Source organism: Furipterus horrens, unplaced genomic scaffold (genome assembly GCF_987537825.1).
Source record: "Furipterus horrens unplaced genomic scaffold, mFurHor1.1.pri manual_scaffold_12, whole genome shotgun sequence".
NCBI lineage: Eukaryota > Metazoa > Chordata > Mammalia > Chiroptera > Furipteridae > Furipterus > Furipterus horrens.
The window spans coordinates 13,832,586-13,850,699 of record NW_028327182.1 but is presented as its reverse complement, the minus strand read 5'-3'; positions in this window follow the sequence as shown (position 1 = coordinate 13,850,699).

Genomic DNA, 18,114 nt, shown 5'->3' with positions numbered 1-18,114 from the left:
GATTCTGAACTGCTTTAGTCAAAAGACAAAGGAAATCAGTATGCAAGTAACATTCAGAGTCCCCCTGTGTATAGAGGAGGAAAAACAGTAATTTTAAAATTTCTTCAGTAATAGTGATGCCAAATCTTACACTGGTAGCAATTTAGAGATTTTATGTATGTATAATGAAATATGTGTTAATGCATATATAAGTTCATAATTTTGATGTTATTATACAAGTATCATATGAAATGATGTTAATATTTATAAAGATATCCTTAAAGAAATTGCCTCAGCTAAGATGCTTTCCCCAAATTATACACAGCTAATTAAAAAGCAAAATTAGATCTACCTTTTCTTTTCTTTTTCCTTTTTTTCCATGATTTGTTCTTTTTAGTATATTGGTTGCCTCATTGCTTCTCATCTACTTTACAACAAAATGAGCAATCTTCTAGTTATTTTTTAATGCCTCAAAAGGTTTTCATATTAGTACAAAGTAGAGTTTTGAGTACAACAAAAGACAGAACCAAATGACACTTAGATGTATTCATGACTAATATTCTTTGGCAATAATGGGCATATCCTCTTAGTCACTTAAACTGAAAGTCTCAAATGATTCCTTTACTAATACTATTCAACTCAGTTTTCCCCTCAATTATACCACCAACACCAACTGAATTAGTTCCAAACTTTCAATTCCCATTGCTTTCATTTCACTCACATTACTGCTCTATGCTACTATCAGAGCATAAACCTCTGAAGTGGGAATTCACACCAGGAAAGTCATCAAGATGTATAAATAAGTTACACAGGCATTTTGCCAGGTTGGTGTGTATCATGTTATCTAAATGTGCATCCGATTAAGTTGAATGAGTGTCGAATTAGCTTTAATGTGTTCAGATGTGTCCTGATAAGACAATAAATATCACCTGTGCTTTGAACAGACACAAAGCAAAGTAGAGAAAAGTTAAACCTTTCATTTAAAGGCCTTTAAGACTTGGAAAATATCAGGACTTGGTATACCAAAGGCAAACCTTGCATTAGGTCTACATGCTGTATCATAAAGTTACTAAACTGTGGAATCATATGGTCCTGTGCTAAGCAATAGTTTATGTAAATAGTAGTGTTATTTTATTAGGTGCATATCAACAGAGAGAATCAGTCCATAATGAGCTTTAAATTTGTCTCCTTTGGTCCAATTTTTCTTCCTTTAGAGAACCCCACATACAGCTGGTGATGGAGTTTACTTGCAGCCATTGGATATACACTGGTAAACAAGACAAGACCTGTATTTCGAGGCATATAGAGATGAATGAGGAGTATGCACATAAACAATGATAATGCAAAGTGACGTGTTCTGGTAACAAAGCTGCGCACCAAGATACTGAACTCTGGATTACTGATCTGATCTTATTGTTAAAAGTCATAGAAAATTAAACCATTCACCAGAAAAACACACAAAGGTAAATTCTTCATCATCATTATAACAACTGTTATTACTTTACCAACAACACAATGCAGAGGTGGCAAAATATATTAGGAAGTTATTAAAAAGTGTATGCTAAATGGCAGACAGTATAAGAAATGTGCCATATTTAAGGATAATAGATGAGTTCAATGTGGTTAAAGTTTGGGTATGTAAAAAGAAAGGAAAATAAAAATCTAAAAAGCAAGGATGAGATCCTGAAAGAATATATTGATAGAGGAATGTCATTACAGATTAATGTAATAAAATATCATGAACAGTTATATATTAAAAGTCAACACTGTCAGTGATAAAGAGAACACAGAGATGTGCAGGGACATTGAAATCCAATAAATGGTATAGGGATTTTTAGGAATAGTTATGAGGTGCACTGACCAGCATGGCTCGGTTGGTTGAGCATCCTCCTACAAAGCAAAGGTCACCAGTTTGATTCCCCATCAGGGCACATGCCTAGGTTGCCAGTCAGTCACTGGTTGGGTCATGTGTCAGAGGCAACCAATCAATGTTTTTCATCCACATCTAGGTTTCTCTCCCTCTCTTTCTCCTCCCTTCCCCTCTGTCAAAAAATAAAATAAATTTTAAAATCTTTAAAAAATAGTTATGAGCCCTGGTTGGTGTGGCTCAGTGGATTGATTGCCAGCCTGTGAACCAAATAGTTGCCAGTTCTATTCCTAGTCAGGGCACATGCCTGAGTTGTGAGCCAGGCCCCCAGTTGGGGGCGAGTGAGAGGCAACCACACACGGATGTTTCTCTCCTTCTCTTTCTCTCCTCTTTCTCCTCTGTATAAAAATAAATAAATAAAATCTCAAAAAAATAGTTACGAAGTGAAGTGTAAGAATGAAGAAAATATAATGTATAGGATAGTTTGGGGAATAATTATTTGGATTGTGATACTTAGGAAGAATTGTTATACTTAGGATATGTGAGAGAAAGTATTTTTTAGTTTGATAGTGAGTTGACATAGAACATGGAGGATACAGACATAATTATAAGGTTTATTTTAGAAAACACAGCTTAAAATATTGGAGTGAAAGAGAGAGTATGGAAGCTGATTGGGAATGCATTTAAAAATACCAGAATATAAACATAAGAAGCTAAGGGTACGTTTATTTACAGAATGGAATACTACTCAACCATGAAAAAGAAGGAACCCCCCACCTTTTTCAACAGCCTGGACGGACCTCTTTGAGAGTATTATGCTACATAGTTCCTATAAGTCTTATGAATCATCCAAATAGTTTCTGTGGAGAAATGTTGACGCTTAATGTAAAATTTGATGCAGTTTCCTTGTCTTACTCTCTCAGTCATTTTTAATGTGACGGCCACACAGTACACATGCTCACTCAATGGTTTCTACTGCTCCCACTGACTAGTACAGTGAAGTTGTCATTGTTCACTCACACTTATTTCAGTCCACTCTCCTTGGCTTCTAGGTTACATCAGTGTTGCACACACTGTTCTCATTATATTAACAATGGCTAGACATTTTCTGGACAGCCCTCATATATCAAGTCATTATAAGGTATAGTTTAAATATCTTACAGTTTTACTTGTCCATTGTATCTCAGTAACACTGTAAAAGTCTTCTAAAAATATGTTGAAAATGTTTAAGCACAACTGGAGTAGAAAACAAAAATTAAGCAGGTATGTTTATACCTCTCATCTTATTAATTTAAAAAGGATTTTTAAATTGGGATTTATAAGACAAGTATTTAAACATATTTATTGTTGGCTAATATCTACAAAATGTCTATCATATAGTTACTGTATTTAACGATTTAAGCATGTACGCCCTGTCATACACCATAGTAAAGAATAGTAGATACTTGTTCACAAGTATTTGGGGAACAAGGGAAAGGGACAAAGGTAAGGTACATGGAATCTCTACTCTAGTGGTCCTGTGCTGTAGGAAAAGAAAAAGCAAATATTGAGCAGATTAAAAGACAAGACAAAACAAAGCCAACAGAAAACTAGGTAGAGAAATAGTCAACTGTATTGTTAAAAGGACGCAAGTTCTACAAGGATCCCTGAGTAAAAGGAAGATATGCTGTCACTGGCTTTATTTGAGTTATCTCCAAAATGTAAGCAGTGAACAGGCCAAAATCCAGAAACGTATTCCAGGGAAAGGGAACAATAGCCAAGGCAAGACCTCAGCGCTGAATGCGGATTGGCAGGTTCCAGAAACTGACTGCAGCGGAGTGAGAAGAATGTGTAATCCTTCCTGAGACAAAAGCTGGAGCTGGGTCTCTCGGCCATGTTAAGTAATTAGGACTGAATCCAAAATCTAATGGAAAGCTATTATGAGATTTTAGGTAAATGACCAACATGATGTAAATTACCTTTTTTTTTTTTTTTTTTTTTTGAAAAGCATTCTTTCACAAAGAATCTATTGTGAAGTCATTGGAGAAAGCAGTTAAGAGGTAATGGCAATAGGCCAAGAATTGATGAAACTTGAACAAGAGTGGGATCAGCAGAGAGTAGAGAAGTAGAATCTGTCAGACTATATAGTGGAGTCAGAAATAATAGGATTTGCCAGAAAGTGAAGTAAAGCGTGCCTGTCACACCTGAATTCGGTATTTGGGCGGATTTTTAGTTCACTAAAGAACTGGTGAGAACCAGTTTGAGGTAAAGATGAGATTTATGAAGATTTTAGTTTTGAAATAGCTCAGAGCTAGCAAAGTATTATTAAATCAAGTGAATATGGTTTGTGAATTTGGAATTCACAAGATTGGTCTAGAAGGAGGAGTGCACTTAAGAGTTATAAACATAAACAATCCCATAGACAGGGTGATGGGGAGGAGGTCAAGAAGAGAGCGCTGAGGCAATTTAATATTTAAGTGATAACCAGGGATGAAAAATATTCAGGAAAGTGGACAAAAAATAACCACCTTTACCTCTGGCTGGAGTGGCTCAGTAGATTGAGCACCAGCCTGTAAACCAAAGGTTCTCCAATTTGATCCCCAGTCAGGGCACATGCCAGGGTTGCGGGCCAGGTTCCCGGATTGGGGCATGCAAGAGGCAACCACACATTGATGTTTCTCTCCCTCCTTTCCCTTCTCTCTAAAAATAAATAAATAAATGTTTTTGTAAAAAAGTCACCTTTATTTTTTGAGAAAAAGATCATGTAAAATCACTGAAGCAGTGAAGATCATGTATCTATGGTCGTTGTATAAAACGTTCTGCAAATTCAAATGAAGGTAAGAATGCAAAATTTCTGTTGTATTTGACAATAAAAGGATCATTGATAAGGTAGATAAGAAGTAATCATGAAAGAATTATAAATTGTTATAAGCTATTTTGTTACAGAAATCTTCTAAAAACAAATAAAATCCTATAAAAACAACAATTCAGACAACTATTTCTTTTTTAAGGGCATTATCAAGAAAAAAATTCAGAAGTGTTGGTTTTAAGTTATTTCGACTATACAAAAAGTAGCAAACTACCTAATTTCTCATAAAAGTATGGTATTTAAAAATGCACAATATTACAACAGGGTAGTAATTTTTGAACACAAAAAGTAGCAAACTACCTAATTTCTCATAAAAGTATGGTATTTAAAAATGCACAATATTACAACAGGGTAGTAATTTTTGAACAATAATTGAGTTCATTTAAAATAGCTTTTGACCTAGTTTTTTAAATTAAAAGTCACAAACTGACATTTGAACTATGAATTTGTATAAATATACCTCTCTATTAATCAATTATTTTCTTAATGGCACACTTTTATTGTTTTATGTTTAGAAAAAATTAAATGCTTAAGTTTAATTCAATTGAAATATTAAATTTTTTGGTGGCTGAGGGTATACTATTTTTACTAAGAAATTTTTAAGTATACTCAAATAGTGTTTTCATCTCTCAGTTGTAAAGTCCTTGAATATATTTCCACTTATCTTGTGTTATTTCAGCTAATACAATTCTTCAATATTTTCGTATCTCTTGCCTGATATTTTTTTAAAATTTGTTAAATTTTTCGACAACTATGTATATATTTTTATTAGTATCTATCACATAGCTCTGGCAGTTGTTGACTAATATATCTGAGACATGTTGCTTGTGTGTGCGTGTGTGTATGTATATGCATGGCAATACATGTGTCTTAAATATTTTACTTATTTATTTTTAGAGAAACAGGAAGGGAGAGAGAAGGAGAGGGAGAGAAACATAGACGTGAGAGAGAGTCATTTAATCAGTTGCCTCTCACAGGTCCCCAGTTGAAGCCTTCCCTGCACCCCAAGAATGCGCTCTGACCAGGAATCCAACTGGCCACCTTTTGGTTCGCGGGATGATGCACAACTCACTGAGCCACACCAGTTGGGGTGACAATAAACAATTTTTTGTTTTATGTTGCATCCTTTATTTGTTCCTCTTGTCACTGCATTATTTTATATTGTTTGATGATAAAATTTCCCCCCTGCTTTCTTTGGTTTATGATTTCCTGCATGCCTTTCAGTTCTTTAGTTTTCCCCGTTATTTTTGTGTGTAAATATTTGCTTTACGTTGTTTCTTGTGGACAGCTTGATGGGTTTTGAGTGTGTGTGACTTCTTTCTTGATTTTATGGCATATCTCATATTAATTTATTGTAATGGTTGCAATATAACATTATTCCCTCATATATGCTTCTTGTGAACAATATATTATTTTTGCCTTTATTTTTTCTCTCCTGGCTTTCATTGGATGAGTTCATTATTCTTTTGCTTTGAAAATCAGGCATACTGTTCTAATTTTTCTTGTAGGGTCCCTAACTTCCTGAAACTCATTCTTATGTTTACATATCTCTTTAAAGTATTTAGATTTATGGAATAAAATATAAATCTATTTAAATTAAACTACTTCAAAACACTCTCACTTCCTTGTTTGCCCATTTTCTCTCTACCATCATTGCTGTTGCATTACTATTGTCTTCAATTTCAATTTTAGGATAAAATATATCATTTAGGAACTTTACAGAAACAATGCAGGCTATTTACATATTTTTTATATTCTAGACTCTTGTCTTGGTATTCTCTCATTGAAAGAGTATGCATTTCAAGAGTAGGCTGGTCTTTGTCTGAGTTTGCATGGGACAGACCTAATTTACCCTTTCTCTGGTACTATTATAAATATTAATTGGTTAATTAATAATTATTTGCAATTTATTAAAATTTTATGCTAGGAAGTGTCACATCATAAAATTTTGATGACAATTTTGATGATTACCCTATATAAGAGTTTTCAAAGAGAATAATCAATAAAACATTGTGAGACCTAGTATTTTTCAAAATAATTGCCTTTTTCAATTAAATGAGACTTCTACTGGATATAAAGTGTAAGCTTGATGTTTACTTCAGTTGGTACTTTGAAGATTTTATTTCAAAGGGTTCTTCCACTTGTCATTGATAATGTGGAAGTCATTTGTTAACCTAAGCTTAATTCTTTTGTATGAGAACTCTTATTCTTTCAATAATACTTTAGAAGTTTTCTTTGTTTTTTATGTTATAAAATTTCAATGAAATGTCCTAAGTTATGAGCTCATTCCTCATTTTTAACAGTTTTATTGAAATATAATTGTTACACAACTATACATGTTTAACGTATAAAATTTGATGGATGTGAACATATGTATCCATTTGTGAAAGCATCATGACAATCAAGGTCATAAACATATTTCTCATCTTGAAAGGTTTCCTCCTGTCCATTTGTTTGTGTTGTGTGCATATTTGTGTATGTTAATAAGGCTTGAGACCCACCTTCTTAACGTAACTGTACAGTACAGCATTAATTATTTTCATATTTAACCATGTGTATGTCTAATGCTAGTCCCTTATTGCATAGAGTTAGTGTTTTCCCTTTGATTATCATACTCTCGCTCCATCAGTGAGAAATCTGATTCCCAGCAGCTGCCAGCCATTTCTTTAACTGTTCAATTCCGCTAAATGTGTACATGGTTTTGTAATTGTTAACCCACACCCCCAATGGAAACAACTTTACCAACTAGAGTATAGTGCTTATATAAAATTCATTGAGTCTTTCATCACACTCCATTGATTTCTAAAGTTACTTAGATCAGCATATTTTGCCCTACCTCTTCAATGTGGTTGTTTCACACAATTACAATAGAGTGTATTTATGTTTTAACATTCTGAGGAGGATGCTCTAGTTCCCTAATTTTTTTTTACTTGCAAGTATTAAACTTTATGATTTTTGTTGTAAATTTCTCTGGACTTTAGCAAATACATAATCTCATTTATTCATCATTACTGTGTCACACAAAATAGTTTCATTGCCATAAAATTTTTCCTATGTTTCATTGTTCAAATTATTTATATGTCTAGTCACCATGAACCAAACGTAAGTGACAGTGTACAATTAAATTTTTATTAAGCAAAATTAAATGAATATGTTTGTTAAAAACAATAACACACACAAATATACAAGGACATAAATGCTACTTGTTCATTTTACACAGAAGGGTTAATGGAAACAATACTAATCAAATAGGCTGTAGTCCAATTACCCTAGAAGACCAACCAAATTCCTTTAAAAATTTATTCTTATGGATTTCAGAGCTATTAAAGTTTTGGGAAGTAAACTCTTTAGTCTATAAAACCTTTAGGATATAGTTAATCTAAATTCCCCAACTATATAATATCACTGATTCATATAATTAAATACTGACAAGAATCTGGAATTGCATTCCTTTTTAAAAAAAATTATAACGAGTCATTTTGTAAATTTCTAACATCTTTAAATCAGTATAGATAAATATCGCATTTTTGTGATATTTTCATTTACAACTCTGTCAATTAGCTCTGCTCAGAAATGCACTAAATAGTCTCCAAGTGGCTTGGAAGAGTTAATGTTTCCCTAAATGCTTAATTTGCTACTCAAGATTGACAGAGACGCAGAGGCAAATACATACCAATAGCATTTTGTAGCTCTGAAATAAAGTGAAAAAGAATCTAAGCGTTTTCTGTCATCTCTTCGGGGTATTATTTCCATCTCCTGTTCACCTGTTCTAATTATCCTGGCTGCTCACTGAAATGACATTTTTCCTGCTACTAACAAGATGAGCCAGATTTTCTCCAGTGCCAAAGACCCAGCATCATCAACAAAAAAGTCTTGATGGTACCCTAGTGACTTCAAAGTGTTAATCCATCTCACTGGATGCTTATCTAGGTTCCAAGGAATGGCATGCTCCAGGGAGCATTTTGCTCAATGAGAGATGGCTGTAGCACACCAGCGACAGTACTGTTCGGTTTGTTTTTCTTATGTTTACATTAGGTAAATGTTGGCAACAAGTCTAAGATTTTGAAGTAAACACAGCCCCATGCCTGCTGCTTGTGGTGGGCTGTTTTCAGGTCAATTAGTACCTCCTAAATTCTTAAAGCAGGTGCTAATTTGGTACTTAAAATGCTAAGACATTTGGCATATTTCCTCCTAAAGGGAAGTTGGAAATACTTTGTGTTAAGAGTTTAAGAAGGTAGATAAATAAACATACACATAACTTTCCCTTATTAACCTTAATGTTTGTTCACAAGAAACATATTAAAAATTACATAGTAGTTTATAAGCAGCCCGATCTTTTTTTTTTTTTTTTCTCTTAAATAACAGGAAACATATGAGTAGCTCATCTTGATTTGCTTCCCCATATTACTTTTTTATTTCTAATTTAAATTTTAATTTCTTAACACCAGTGAGCTAGTGAGTAAAACCCAGCATCTGCTTCCATATGGGTTCGTTTTGTAATAAGAAGATGTGATTTAAGGATCATTTTAGAAGAGTTCTCCATGAACAGGTTTGTATTTCAGAGATACTTTTTAAAGAAAAACAGGGCATGAATAACCCAACATACTTCGTTTGTATGTAATTATCCACCAAATACCTATGAAAAATGGACTAAAGTCCTCGGTCTATTAGAGACTTGTGCTGATGAGAAGAATACAATGTGCTCCCGGGGTTTTAGGCATTCAGGATCTAGGAGGGAGGATATAAACAAATTACATATAATACCCTGTGAGAGCCCCGGGCAGCTATAATCCTATGCGAGGTTATCATACAGGGGAACAATCAATTTTGTCAGGGTTTATAGGATACTACATGAGCTTTCTGAAAGAGATTATACCTGAGCTGGATTATGAAATATAAATTTTGATGGTATTATTTATGTATTTTTAGAGAGAGGGGAAGGAAAGGAGAAAGGCAGGGAGAGAAACATCAATGCCTGAGAGGTACATCAATCCGCTGCCTCTCGCACTCGCCCAGCTGGGACCTGGCCCACAACGGATGCACGTGCCCTGACTGGGAATTGAACCAGCAACCTTTGGGTTCGCAGGCCAGCACTCAGTCCACTGAGTCACACGAGCTAGGGCTGAAGTTTGAGTTTTTAAGAGTCAGAGGGAAAAGACAGTCTGAGCATAAGAAAAAACATAACCAAAAACAGGAAGAGAGAGTCACTTGCTCAGGGGCAATAAAAGCTGTAAAGTGCTATTGGCATAAAATCAGTCCGACAAGTCAGCAATGTGGGAATTGAGACTAGAAATTTAAGGGCTAGATGATAGCATGACACATAGCATGTTAGCCAGCTTTTGTTTTTCCTGTGAGTCATTGGCTTTCTTAATTCAGCACGCAAATATAACCTTAGGGAGTTTGTTAAAAATACAAATCCTAGAAATCATAACCCCAAAACCCTGATGGAGCAGGCCTGGTTAAAATCTACGATTCTGAATTTTTACCGGGACTTACAGGTTATTTTACGACATGCCATTTTTTCAGGAACAGGTTAGTATATGACGAAGGAGTTTATGAGTGCAGTTAGGCAGTAAAGAGGCGTAGTTATAACTGTGTTTCAGAAACTATTTGGACGGCAATACAGATTACACGGAAGAGGATATAAGCTAAAATAAGAAAGGTCAATTGCATTCGTTAATTTGTTCACTTAAGATGTATTGAATATTAAGTATATGCCAAGATCTGTGCTGGACACCCTGTGTGTGTGTGTGTGTGTGTGTGTGTGTGTGTGTGTGTGTGTGTGTAAAACAAGGAGACAGGTAGTATTTCAAAGGCTGTACAGCTTATTAGTGCTCAGATGTCTCAGTGTGCCCTAGACGTGGCCTCACAAGGAAACGCCAGCACAGCGATTTTCATGCATCCCAGGGCTCATGAGGAGCTAGGAAGTGAGGAAGAGAGACCTGGAGCCATGAACCCGGGAACAATAGGACTCTGTGCCTCAAGACGCGAGAAGACAGAGTGGAAGAGAATGTCTTAGACGCTTTGTAAAGACTTCTGGCCAAAACCAGCAATCCACAAGTCCAAATAGGTTATAAACCAAGGAGAGGTTTGATTAGATGAATTAGTTGAAGGCAGTAACAAGTGCAGTTTGGGGTGCTTATAGGAATCAAATAGATGTAACCATTTGATTTTTTTTTTTTTTTTTTTTTTTTTTTTACAATTGAGAAATAAGCATTTTTACTCTGAAAGGTTACAGGAGGTGTCACGAGGGAAAATTGGCTCTTGCGAAGTGGCAAAGAAATAATTTCAAGGTCTCACGCGTGGGAAAAGTTTAAGTGTAGTGGCAAGATTTATTGGGGTGAAAAATAATATGCCCTCAGCAACGTAGAGAGTGGGCAGGATCTAGTAACAACAGCCCCGGGATCCTGGCTAATCCTCCACATACTTGCTTGGTCTTGAGAACAATCAGACTGTCTTTCAAACTGCCTAACCTGTTTCGTGTGCTTGCCCAGTGCTGTGCTGGTCCTTTCCCTTTCCTAGATCTTCTGGGGCTTCATGCTCTTAAAAGATCTGGTCCTGTTCTCAGGTCTTCCTAAACTAGACTTCTGACCTTTATGGCTGCCATTTTGGCTCCTACTGAGCATGCCTTCTAGTTCTGCCTCATCATCTGGCTTCTCCTGAGCATTCGCCCAGCAAAGGAATCCCCCTTTACTGTTTATCCCCACAGTCTGGTTGCCCAGGGAGATTAGAAAGTCAATCTTTCCTGCCTGCTGGGAGATCGATTTCCTTTCGGTCTTTGGAGGTTGCAGCTGCCCGTGGGGTTTGTAGGAAGCTCTTATCTCCCAACTTAATTAAGCTTGGTCACCTTTTCCCCATCTCCTTTGTGACTACCTAACTAGCTACCTGTGCTAACACACGTGTATTTATTGCTATCGAAGAACTGGGCACAGACCATAGGTTGCTGGTGACAGCCATTGTTTTTCCTTCTAGTGAGAATATATACCTGTTCTGTTTTTATTATTATGAATGATTTCAGAAATGGTTATTTATAAAGTAGTAAATTATAAACTTAGAACATATTTTGTCTTTTCAGACTTTCCAGTTCACTTGAGCCTGAATGAGAACTGAAAGGTGGTCTCTGCCCTGAGCATTGCAGCTGCAGTGTCGCCCCAGTCCCTCCCCCACCCATCAACATAGCTCATGACCTCTCCTTGCCTTCACTGGCCAGTTGCTGATTCCCTCTTCTTGTCCTTTAAATCTAGAAGACAAATTGTGAAACTTTTCTAAGGAATCAATTGAATTGTAATGAATGAAAGTAATCATAACATAAAGATGATTTATGGGTATCAAGAATAACAATTTTGGAAAATGGCTGGGGTAACGATAGGCAGAGAAAAAGAAAGACTTTCTGGACCTGCATGCAAAGCAGTGTGCTGGTGAGAAGATGTGAAAATTTCAAAACGTGCTTTTATGGGCAGCGACTGATCACATTCAAACTGCAGACATTGCTTACAAGCTTCTTTCTACAAGAAGCAGTAACTCTTAGGTGTTTTTTTTTTTCCCCTTGATTACTAAAAATAATACATGTGTAAAAAATATTATAATGTTTTAAAGTTATTTTTGTAATCCCATATTTGTTGCATGATTGAAATAAATCCATATTTAGATATATAGATTTAGTTATATAGATCCAGAGAGAAAATTTGCAAAATATCCAACTTTACATCATTGTATTGTGGAGTTTTTGACCTTCCAAGAAGGTATGCATCCTCTATTTCTCTAGTGGTTTCTTCATCATTTTGTGAGATGTCATATATTTTATCTATTTGTCATTTGTTCTGGCTGGGAAACTAGATATTTTTAAAATTGGATGCAATAATAGTTTAATAGCAGTTAATATTTACCGAATATTTATTGTGAGCTCAATGTTCTAATTTCTAAGTGACTGACATCCATTAGCTCACTTCCTGCTAAAAATAACATAAAGAAATAGGTATGATTACCAACTGTCTACTCTAGACAAAAACGGAAAGGTAAAGTGGCTGCTACTCATTGGCAGTCCTCCTGAAGCTTCACAGATTGCTGTCCTCTGTTAACTAATTTACCTCTCCCCCAACTGCTTTCTAATTCCTAAAGGTTCATTGAACTCTCATCTGTTGTTACCTTGTAATTCACTTTGTACTTGTATATAATTATTTGTATTTAATGGCTAAAAATGGAGTGCTTTATTGTTTTTATTTAATGTTTTAGGCATGCCTTTATAAAGGAGACGCTGCATATGAATTTGCTTGAAGGACTTTGTACAAGTCTTCTTGAGAACCAAAGACTACACAAGCCCCGCGTCTAGCTGGACCCCTGCCTAACCAAATGGATCTTAGATAAAGGAGGTTTTAGTTCTGGGAAAGGAGGAACTGATGTTGATTAGATGGAGAAGCTCTGGGGGAGCCTCAATGGAGACAGAAGTGTGAAGGCACAAGAACATAGCTAGAAGATTTAAAGGGTTTAGATCCAAAAACAATCATTAGATCAATGTGAGGGAAGTAAAAGCAACAAAACAAGACGGAAGCATGACAATGCAAACCGATTTGTTTCTATTTTTTAAAAAAATGTGTTGTTTTTTTTTCCATAAGATCACCTTCGAAGAATAATGGGGAAAACTAAGCTAGAGAACACTGGAGAAGAAATAGTATTACACTAGCTAAAGAGTTTTTGCAGTGAATATGGGTCTTGGAATTAAACCACTATATAACATTTACCCTAAGATTTTAAGGAGGCAGCTGTTATCATTATTGACAGAGGATGTAATCATTTAGCCTTGTAAAAAGAGAGGTTTCAATCTGAAATATACATATATTTGCTGGTTTTAAAGGACATTTTTAAAATCTCTTCTCACTTGGACTGTAAAAACATGATTTATCTTTTTTGTATGTTAGATTCTTTTCAGATCCATAATATATGGATGGTTAGGTGTCTTAAATATAACCCATTAGTCTGATTAGACTATTTACCATTACTATGACTTGTCTCTAATTTCCAGTTACTCTCTCTCAATTGAGCCAACAGACAATATTTCTTCTTTTTCCCATCAGCCCAGCTACTTAGGTTTTTTAAATAAATTAATTTCATAGCAAGGTTGCCTGTTTTTCTTTTCTTTTGTACTTTACTGAATTGTTCATATATTTTTCTTTGAACAATATTACATTTATATTTTCAAATGATAACTATAATTTCATATTAAGTTTATACATTTATGACTAAACACTCTTTTGATTAAGAATGGTCATTTACTATTTTTTAATCCCTTGTAACTTCATGTTTCATTTTCTATTGTTAATAAATTCATTATTTTATTAAACTCTGTCACAACTTTATGATGAACAAATCAGAGCCTCTACCTTCTGTTATTTAGACTTTAATATAAAAGAGAGACTTTACATGTATTAAAATAAAACACTACAAATTGTTATGTCTAAGGAAAGAAATAAATAATGAGATGTGATAAAGTAAGTACAGTGACGAGTTTTTCATAACTGTTATCTATTATACTATATTAAAAGTAAATATTATCACATTGTATGCCACTGGCATATTAATTATATTCTTAACTCTTATTCTAAGCATGTCATAAAACTGAGTGTAATAAATAAATTTCAGTGCTCCTTTTTTTATATGTATTTTGGTCCTGCTTGGTAGCTACTTAATTTGGGCAATAGGCACCATTACTAAAAACACTTTAACTCCCATCATTAATTACTTTAGCCCAAAAGATTGCAATCCTGAGAACAATGTTAAAAACAATTCACCTTGAGCATCTTCTGTCATATCAGTGAACAATTGCTGAGTGCAGGGAAAGCAGCTGGCTCTGCACTGGTGGGCACATTCCCACTGGATGCCTGCTGTCAGCACAGGCTCTCTGGTGGGCCACCCAGGTAGGAAGTTTCTGTACTGACTCAAATGACATTTGGCAGCAATACGTGCTGAGGCCTAACTGTCTTGGAGAAACTAGGTTTAAATGATTACCTTGCTCCTTGGTGCCCAACAGGAAACGACAGGAGTATCTCTTTAGGTTTAACAAAAGATCAGTACTATAGCCCTCCATCAGATAATGACTAAAATATACAAAAGGCATCTGTGATTTACAACATCAAACCACTTACGTCTCCTATAAGAAGTAATCAATATGATACGGAAGGAGAAATAGTATAAAGATCTCTAATCTGAAAATTCTTCCAAAAAGACTTCTTATTTCTCAGGGGATGAGTCATTACTTTTTCTAAAATGGAACAACTGGTAACAAAATATGGCAAAAACTAGCTTAGGAATGAAAGACCATGGTTCCAATCTGCTCCTTAGTAGCTGTGAAAAATAAGCTGTTGACCTGAAGCTGTTTATTCATTTGAAAAATATAGCTAAGAGTATCTGTATCACAGGAATGTTTTGAAGATTAAATATTATGACAAATATGAGGTCATCCATGCTAGGATTTCTCACAAAGCAGGCATTTAGTGCATTTTAGTTGCTTTCTTTTATGAATATCTTATTGAATAGCTTGCATGATTTGAACTTCTTGGATCTGGGTTTTCCCATTTAAAATTTAAGATTGAATTAAACCATCTTTCTACTTCAGAATTCTTAGCTCTTGGTAAGGAAAAGCTTCTGCTAGGTAGCAACTAGGAATGAATAGCTGAGGGGAAATAAAGGCAGGGACCTTGCCATTACAATCTGACAAAGAACTTCATACAGGAGACCAGAAGCAAAAGGAAGACATTTCTTACCAATTAACTCAACAGTCTTGGGCTCAGTCGGATAAAATTGCTGAGAGACCCGAGCATTGCAAGCAAAATAGCACAGGAGGAGGAGGGGAGTCCTTGAAACTGTGTTGAGAAAAGGGACTTTTGTAACAATCTCACTAAGATTGCTGGGTGGTCTGAACATCACAAGCAGAAATCGTACAGGAAGGCGGGATTAGCCCTTTAGATCCTGCGCTGGGAAAGGGAGTTTCTGTAACAATTTCACTAAGACAAGGAGTCTTTACTAACAGAGAAACAACACCTATGCAGCTGTAAATTGTCCCCAAGATTTAGAAGTGGAAGAAGGAGGGGTACCTCCAGGAGCCAGCTGAGGTATATAACTCCCAATTCCCAACAGTCGGGGTTTTGAACTAGCCGAGTGCCCACTTGTAGCTTTTGTTCAAATGCATGAATAAACTATTTCATTTCCACTATACATGTTGGTCTCTCACTTGAATTCATCTCTTGCAGCAAGACAAGAACCACCAAGGCAAGGAAGGAAGGCCTTCTGACTCAGGTCTTTCTCTCCCCACCGAAACACTTCTAACAGATCTGACCATTTACTAAGGGGACTGCCTCACTAAGTAATCAGTGCCCCGTCCCTGTACTTCATCAACAGAAGATGGCATCTATAATAGAGTTCCATTTAGAGAAACATTTGTAAACTGATAGGCATTAGTTGTATTGTATTTGGAATTTATGATTACTTCTTTTAAAAAAACAAGTAGGTAATACTTAAATAATTTGTGATTTTAAAATAAAAAAAATAAGATTTTCTCATTTCTCTTCAAAAATAGTAGCACTGGATCAACTTGTTCTATTAGGATAAATGGAAACATTCAGCTGGAGTAGAGACATTTCCCCTTTTTGATCATATCTATAATTTTTCACAGATATCAGTTCTCATCTGTGTCTTCATATCTCACCCTTTTATATGACCTGTAAAAATTTAAATGTGTTGCCCCTAGTACACAGATTTAAGTGGAAGACCTAAAAGTCTTTCTGACTCCAAATTAAAATATGTACTATTAAAATATAGTTTGTGGTAATATCATCAAAAAATAAACTATTTCAAAATGTTAGGTTTCTAAAAAAACAATTAAAATTGTCCTTTCTATAACTTGGTCATATAAAGAAGATTTTACAATTGTTTTTCTTTTGGGGACATGGAACGTCAACTGAGAGAACACTGATACCTGATAGCTGCATACTCTGAAGAGTAAATATATTGGCAACAGTTTCTTCAAGTGCAGAACTTGAACTTGGAAACATAAATTTTTGAAGTGGAAGAAAACATCATTTATAATGTATAGATTTTTGAATTTCCACATACCAACAAATGTAGTTCTTCTACATTTTCTATCTAAAATTTTAGAAACAATGTCATTTTCTTCCAAATTTCCACACTAACGGAACTTTCTATGTCTAAGACTTCCCATCTTCAGAGGTTCTCTTAGCATCTCTGTAATGAGTCAGATGGTTAGCTCTGCATGTAAGAAGGTCTTATAAAGTTTATATTGTACTTTTGGGGGTGGGGGGTGGAGAAGAGTGTTCTTAATCACTCTCCTGAGATGGGGAATGCAAATACTACATCCCTATGGGTTATTTCTTCCAGATGAAGGAAATGTTACCTTTGCATTAGCAGGTAACGGGAGACATTTAATGAAAAAAAATTAAAAGAACAATAATAATGTACCCTAAATAACAGGTGGTCATGTAAATTAGTGGACATAAGTAAAAAAAAAAAAAAAGAAAAAAAAAGAAAAAAGAGTTACTTTAAATTATATGGATTTTATAAAGTTTACCAAATACTACCTCATATTCATTATTTCATTTCATTAACTTCATTGTCATATTTATTTAGGGACTTATTCTACAATTGTAGTTACTGAAGAAGTAGGCAAGTATTTAGCAATCACCAGGAAGCTTTGCTGATTCATTTTCATATTCTAACTGTGTGGGATTTTTGTACTCAACTAATTGCATTGCACATTTGATGATTCAACTGCTAATTCCACTGATACATTCAAACACTTTGAAGTTACCATTGCTGAGTTTTAAACCACACCACGGGTTGTATAGTTGATTTTCTGATTAGGCTGCCTGTTTTAATAACTGAACTCTAGATGTAGTACAATTTATTAATCATGCCTTAGTCATTATTGAATGTTTAGTCACGAAGAGTTTCATTTTCTAATCCCATTGTCACACATTTTAAGTTAACATAAATTTTAGAAGGAATTTCTAGTGCCAAATTCATGATATGCCTGATATTAATTACAATAACTGCTTTGTAAAATAGAATTGTATAATTATAAATATAACTTATGCTATAAATAAAATTAATTTGTAAAATAAAAATAAAATAATTTTATCATTATAAATAAACATTTATTAACTACATCTTTATTATATAAATATACATATATAAAAATATATATATATAATTCTCACCAGAGGCTATGTTTATTGATTTTAGGGGAGAGGAAAGGAAGAGAAAGAGTTAGAGAGAGAGAGAGAGAGAAATATCCATGTGAGAGAAAAACATCAATCAGTTGCCTGCCATATGAATCCCAAAAGGGGACCAAACCCACAACCTAGTTATTTGCCCTGACCCAGAATTGACCCTGCAACTCTTCAGCTACAGG